Genomic DNA, 8,083 nt, shown 5'->3' on the forward strand with positions numbered 1-8,083 from the left:
TTTTTCACAGAATTTTCCTGTACTTGATATCTAGTCTCATAGCATTGTGCTCAGAAAACATAGTTGATAAAATTTCATTTTTTGTAAATTTACAAAGGCTTGATTTGTGACCCAAGGTATACTCTATCCTGGAGAATGTTCCATAAGCACTTGAGAAAAATCTGTACTCTGTTGTTTTTGGATGGAGTATCCTATAAATATCAATTAGTCCATCTTGTTTAATGTATCATTTAAAGCTTGTGTTTCCTTAGTTATTTTCATTTTGGATGATCTCTCCATTGTTGAAAGTGCGGTGTTAAACACCCCTACTATGAATATGTTACTTTTGATTTCCCCTTTTATGGCTGTTAGTATTTGTCTTATGTATTGAAGTGTTCCTATGTTGGGTGCATAGATATTTACAATTGTTATATCTTCTTCTTGGATCGATCCCTTGATCATTATGTAGTGTTCTTCTTTGTCTCTTGTAGTAGTCTTTATTTTGAAATCTATTTTGTCTGAATGAGAATTGCAACTCCAGCTTTCCTTTAGTTTCCATTTGCATGGAATATCTTTTTCCATACCCTTACTTTCAGTTTGTATGTGCCTCTAGGTCTGAACTGGGTCTCTTGTAGACAGCATATGTATGGGTCTCGTTTTTGCATCCATTCAGCCAATCTGTGTCTTTGGTGGGAGCATTTAGTCCATTTACATTTAGGTAATTATGGATATGTATGTTCCTATTCTCATTTCTTAATTGTTTTGGGTTTGTTATTGTAGGTATTTTCCTCCTCTTGTGTTTCTTGCCTAGAGAAGTTCCTTTAGCATTTGTTGTAAAGCTGGTTTTTTGTTGCTGAACTCTGTCAGCTTTTGCTTGTCTGTAAAGGTTTTAATTTCTCCATCAAATCTGAATGAGATCCTTGCTGGGTAGAGTAATCTTGGTTGCAGGTTTTTCTCCATCATCACTTTAAATATGTCCTGCCAGTCCCTTCTGGCTTGCAGAATTTCTGCTGAAAGATCAGCTGTTAACCTTATGGGGATTCCCCTGTGTGTTATTTGTTGTTTTTCCCTTGCTGCTTTTAATGTTTTCTTTGTGTTTAATTTTTGACAGTTTGATTAATATGTGTCTTCGCGTATTTCTCCTTGGATTTATCCTGTATGGCACTCTCTGTGCTTCCTGGACTTGATTAACTATTTCCTTTCCCATATTAGGGAAGTTTTCAACTATAATCTCTTCAAATATTTTCTCAGTCCCTTTCTTTTTCTCCTCTTCATCTGCGAACCCTATCATTTGAATGTTGGTGAGTTTAATGCTGTCCCAGTGGTCTCTGGGACTGTCCTCAGTTCTTTGCATTCTCTTTTCTTTATTCTGCTCTGCAGTTGTTATTTCCACTATTTTATCTTCCAAGTCACTTATCCATTCTTCTGCCTCAGTTATTCTGCTATTAATCCCATCTAGACTATTTTTAATATCATTTATTGTGTTGATACCGTTGCTGGCTTCTGCTTTAGTTCTTCTAGTTCTTTTTTTCCTTTTTTTTAGAACATGGTAGGAATTTAATAAAAGCTAGTTCCCTTCATGCCACTCTTCCACGCTTCCCCACTTAAATAAAAAGTCATTGTATTTTTGTGTGTGTGTGTGTCATTAATGTAGCTTCGTAAGAATTTTCTTGTTTAATATCTTTACGGGGTATAATTGCTTTACAATGGTGTGTTAGTTTCTGCTTTGTAACAAAATGAATCAGTTATACATATACATATGTCCCCAAATCTCTTCCCTCTTGTGTCTCCGTCCTTCCCACCCTCCCTATCCCACCCCTCCAGGCGGTCACAAAGCAAGGAGCCAATATCCCTGTGTTATGCGTCAGCTTCCCACTAGCTATCTACCTTACGTTTGGTAGTGTATATATGTCCATGCCTCTCTCTCGCTTTGTCACAGCTCTCCCCTCCCCCTCCACATATCCTCAAGTCCGTTCTCCAGTAGGTCTGCATCTTTATTCCTGTCTTACCCCTAGGTTCTTCATGACATTTTTTTTCTTTTTCTTAAATTCCATATATATGTGTTAGCATACGGTATTTGTCTTTCTCTTTCTGACTTACTTCACTCTGTATGACAGACTCTAGGTCTATCCACCTCATTACAAATAGCTCAATTTCGTTTCTTTTTATGGCTGAGTAATATTCCATTGTATATATGTGCCACATCTTCTTTATCCATTCATCCGATGATGGGCACTTAGGTTGTTTCCATCTCTGGGCTATTGTAAATAGAGCTGCAATGAACATTTTGGTACATGACTCTTTTTGAATTATGGTTTTCTCAGGGTATATGCCCAGTAGTGGGATTGCTGGGTCATAGGGTAGTTCTATTTGTAGTTTTTTAAGGAACCTCCATACTGTTCTCCATAGTGGCTGTACCAATTCACATTCCCACCAGCAGTGCAAGAGTGTTCCCTTTTCTCCACACCCTCTCCAGCATTTATTGTTTCTAGATTTTGTGAGGATGGCCATTCTGAATGGTGTGAGGTGATATCTCATTGTCGTTTTGATTTGCACTTCTCAGATTAATGATGTTGAGCATTCTTTCATGTGTTTGTTGGCAGTCTATATATCTTCTTCGGAGAAATGTCTATTTAGGTCTTCTGCCCATTTTTGGATTGGATTGTTTGTTTTTCTGTATTGAGCTGCATGAGCTGCTTATAAATTTTGGAGATTAATATTTTGTCAGTTGATTCATTTGCAAATATTTTCTCCCATTCTAAGGGTTGTCTTTTGGTCTAGTTTAATGCTTCCTTTGCTGTGCAAAAGCTTTCCAGTTTCATTAGGTCCCATTTGTTTATTTTTATTTCCATTTCTCTAGGAGGTGTGTCAAAAAGGATCTTGCTGTGATTTATGTCATAGAGTGTTCTGCCTATGTTTTCCTCTAAGAGTTTGATAGTATCTGGACTTACATTTAGGTGTTTAATCCATTTTGAGCTTATTTTTGTGTATGGTATTAGGGAGTGATCTAATCTCATACTTTTACATGTACCTGTCCACTTTTCCCAGCACCACTTATTGAAGAGGCTGTCCTTTCTCCACTGTACATTCTTGCCTCCTTTATCAAAGTTAAGATGACCATATGTGCATGGGATTACCTCTGAGCTTTCAATCCTGTTCCATTGATCTATCTTTCTACTTTTGTGCCAGTACCATTCTGCCTTGATTACTGTAGCTTTGTAGTATAGTCTGAAGTCAGGGAGCCTGATTCTCCCATCTCCATTTTTAGTTCTCAATATTGCTTCGGCTATTTGGGGTCTTTTGTGTTTCCATACAAATTGTGACATTTTTGGTTCCAGTTCTGTTAAAAATGCCACTGGTAGTTTGATAGGGACTGCATTGAATGTGTAGATTGCTTTGGGTAGTAGAGTCATTTTCACAATGTTAATTCTTCCAATCCAAGAACATGGTATATCTCTCCATCTATTTGTATCATCTTTAATTTCTTTCATCAGTGTCTTATAATTTTCTGCATACAGGTCTTTTGTCTCCTTAGGTAGGTTTATTCCTAGATATTTTATTCTTTTGTTGCAATGGTAAATGAGAGTGTTTTCTTGAATTCACTTTCAGATTTTTCATCATTAGGGTATAGGAATGCAAGAGATTTCTGTACATTAATTTTGTATCCTGCAACTTACCAAATTCATTGATTAGCTCTAGTAGTTTTCTGATAGCACCTTTAGGATTCTCTATGTATAGCATCATGTCATCTGCAAACAGTGACAGCTTTACATCTTCTTTTCCAATTTGGATTCCTTTTATTTCCCTTTCTTCTCTGATTGCTGTGGCTAAACCTTCCAAAACTATGTTGAATAAGAGTGGTGAGAGTGGGCAACCTTGTCTTCTTCCTGATCTTAGTGAAAATGCTTTTCAGTTTTTCACCATTGAAGATGATGTTGGCTGTGGGTTTGTCATATATGGCCTTTATTATGTTGAGGAAAGTTCCCTCTATGCGTACTTTCTGCAGACTTTTTTTCATAAATCAATGTTGAGTTTTGTCAAAAGTTTTCTCTGTATCTATTGAGATGATCATATGGTTTTTATCCTTCAATTTGTTAATATGGTTTATCACATTGATTGATTTGCGTATATTGAAGAATCCGTGCATTCCTGGAATGAACCCCACTTGATCATTGTGTATGATCCTATTAATGTGCTGTTGGATTCTGTTTACTAGTATTCTGTTGAGGATTTTGCATCTATGTTCATCAGTGATATTGGCCTGTAGTTTTCTTTCTTTGTGACATCCTTGTCTTGTTTTTGTATCAAGGTGATGGTGACCTCGTAGAATAAGTTTGAGTGTTCCTCCCTCTGCTATATTTTGGAAAAGTTTGAGAAGGACAGGTGTTAGGTCGTCTCTAAATGTTTGATAAAATTCTCATGTGAAGCCATCTTGTCCTTGGGTTTTGTTTGTTGGAAGATTTTTAATCACAATTTCAATTTCAGTGCTTCTGATTGGTCTGTTCATATTTTCTATTTCTTCCTGATTCATCTTGGCACATTGTGCATTTCTAAGAATTTGTCCATTTCTTCAAGATTATCCATTTTATTGGCATAGAGTTGTTTGTAGTAATCTCTCATGATCTTTTGTATTTCTGCAGTGTCAGTTGTTACTTCTCGTTTTTTATTTCTACTTCTATTGATTAGAGGCTTCTCCCTTTTTCTCTTTTTTTTTTAACATCTTTATTGGGGTATATTTGCTTTACAATGGTATGTTATTTTCTGCTTTATAACAAAGTGAATCAGTTATACATATACATATGTTCTCATATCTCTTCCGTCTTGCATCTTCCTCCCTCCCACCCTCCCTATCCCACCCCTCCAGTGTGTCACAAAGCACCAAGCTGATATCCCTGTGATATGCATCTGCTTCCCACTAGTTATCTACCTTACATTTGGTAGTGTATATATGTCCATGCCTCTCTCTCACTTTGTCACAGCTCACCCTTCCCCCTCCCCATATCCTCAAGTCCATTCTGCAGTAGGTCTGTGTCTTTATTCCTGTCTTACTCCTAGGTTCTTCATGACACTTTTTTTCTTCTATTCCATATATATGTGTTAGCATACAGTATTTGTCTTTCTCTTTCTGACTTACTTCACTCTGTATGACAGACTCTAGGTCTATCCACCTTATTACAAATAGCTCAATTTCATTTCTTTTTATGGCTCAGTAATATTCCATTGTATATATGTGCCACATCTTCTTTACCCATTCACCCAATTATGGGCACTTAGGTTGTTTCCATCTCTGGGCTAGTGTAAATATCGCTGCAATGAACATTTTGGTACATGACTGTCTTTGAATTATGGTTTTCTCAGGGTATATGTCCAGTAGTGGGATTGCTGGGTCATATGGTAGTTCTATTTGTAGTTTTTAGGAAACCCCCATACTGTTCTCCATAGTGGCTGTACCATTTCACATTCCCACCAGCAGTGCAAGAGTGTTCCCTTTTCTCTACACCCTCTCCAGCATTTATTGTTTCTAGATTTTTTGATGATGGCCCTTCTGACTGTTGTGAGATGATATCGCATTGTAGTTTTTTTTTTTTTAGAAATATTTTGAAATTTTATTTAAGACAGCCATAGTATGACAACTTTCAGACTATAGGAATGCCCAGGCCCAGCCTTATGAAAGGTTGCATTCCCTTTCATAGCTAAGACTGAGAGGTTATGGTCAGAGTTGAGGAGAAAGAATGAAGAAAGAATAAAGAAACTTATGAATCCAAAGCTAGAGGTCTTTCTCAGCAATGGGCATGGGGTCCCTGGGTAGGAAACTTGTTTACGTAGATTTTGAGAACTATTAGAAAAAGGAGGAAAGGAGAATCCAGTAATTATCAAAATTAATAAGCAGGTCAAATGGCAGCTAACCTTGGGATTCTGAATTATTGGAGCTCAACAAGACACATGGAAATCATCTAGTTCAGAGACTAAAGTAAATTTATCTCATTTGTTCTCATTTGCTCTGGGTAGGGGCAAAATTGATAAAGGCAACACTGAGCTTGTTTAAAACTCAGGTTTTCTGGCTCCTGTTCTAGAGTTTTGTTTTTCTTTTTAACATCTTTATTGGGGTATAATTGCTTTACAATGGTGTGTTAGTTTCTGCTTTATAACAAAGTGAATCAGTTATACATATACATATGTTCCCATATGTCTTCCCTCTTGCATCTCCCTCCCTCCTACCCTCCCTATCCCACCCCTCAAGGCTGTCACAAAGCACCGAGCCAATATCCCTGTGCCATGCGGCTGCTTCCCACTAGCTATCTACCTTACTACGTTTGTTAGTGTGTATATGTCCATGACTCTCTCTCGCCCTGTCACAACTCACCCTTCCCCCTCCCCATATCCTCAAGTCCGTTCTCCAGTAGGTCTGCGTCTTTATTCCTGTCTTACCCCTAGGTTCTTCATGACATTTTTTTTCTTAAATTCCATATATATGTGTTAGCACACGGTATTTGTCTTTTTCTTTCTGACTCACTTCACTCTGTATGACAGACTCTAGGTCTATCCACCTCATTACAAATAGCTCAATTTCGTTTCTTTTTAAGGCTGAGTAATATTCCATTGTATATATGTGCCACATCTTCTTTATCCATTCATCCGATGATGGGCACTTAGGTTGTTTCCATCTCTGGGCTATTGTAAATAGAGCTGCAATGAACATTTTGGTACATGACTCTTTTTGAATTTTGGTTTTCTCACGGTATATGCCCAGTAGTGGGATTGATGGGTCATATGGTAATTCTATTTGTAGTTTTTTAAGGAACCTCCATACTGTTCTCCATAGTGGCTGAACCAATTCACATTCCCACCAGCAGTGCAAGAGTGTTCCCTTTTCTCCACACCCTCTCCAGCATTTATTGTTTCTAGATTTTTTGTTGATGGCCATTCTGACTGTTGTGAGATGATATCTCATTGTAGTTTTGATTGGCATTTCCCTTTATATATGACATAGAGTTGCTTGTAGTAATCTCTCATGATCTTTTGTATTTCTGCAGTGTCAGTTGTTACTTCTCCTTTTTCATTTATAATTTTATTGATTTGAGTCTTCTCCCTTTTTTTCTTGATGAGTTTGGCTAATGGTTTATCTATTTTTTTTATCATCTCAAAGAACCAGCTTTTAGTTTTATTGATCTTTGCTATTTTTTCCTTCATTTCCTTTTCATTTATTTCTGATCTGATTTTTATGATTTCTTTCCTTCTGCTAACTTTGGGGTTTTTTTGTTCTTCTTTCTCTAATTTCTTTAGGTGCAAAGTTAGGCTGTTTATTCGAGATGTTTCCTGTTTCTTAAGGTGGGCTTTTATTGCTATAAACTTTCCTCTTAGAACTGCTTTTGCTGCATCCCATAGGTTTTGGGTCGTCGTGTCTGCATTGTCATTTGTTTCTAGGGATTCTTTTATTTCCTCTTTGATTTCTACAGTGATCACTTCGTTATCAAATAGTGTATTCCTTAGCCTCCATGTGTTTGTATTTTTTACAGGTGTTTTCCTGTAATTGATATCCAGTCTTATGGCGTGGTCAGAAAAGATACTTGATACAATTTCAATTTTCTTAAATTTGCCAAGACTTGATTTGTGACACAAGATATGATCTCTCCTGGAGAACGTTTCATGAGCACTGGAGAAAAATGTGTATTCTGTTGTTTTTCGATGGAGTGTCCTATAAATATCAATTAAGTCCATCTTGTTTAATGTATCATTTAAAGCTTGTGTTTCCTTATTTATTTTCATTTTGGATCATCTGTCCATGGTGAAAGTGGGGTTTTAATGTTCCCTACTATGATTGTGTTACTGTAGAGTTCCCCTTTTATGGCTATGAGTATTTGCCTTATGTGTGGAGGTGCTCCTATGTTGGGTGCATAAATATTTACAATTGTTATATCTTCTTCTTGGCTTGATCTCTTGATCATTATGTAATGTCATTCTTTGTTGATTCTAATAGTCTTTATTTTAAAGTCTATTTTGTCTGATATGAGAATTGCTACTGCAACTTTCTTTTGGTTTCCATTTGCATGGAATATCTTTTTCCATCCCCTCACCTTCATTCTGTATGTGTCTGTAGGTCTGA

This window comes from Delphinus delphis, chromosome X (assembly GCF_949987515.2).
Source record: "Delphinus delphis chromosome X, mDelDel1.2, whole genome shotgun sequence".
NCBI classification, from domain to species: Eukaryota; Metazoa; Chordata; class Mammalia; order Artiodactyla; family Delphinidae; genus Delphinus; species Delphinus delphis.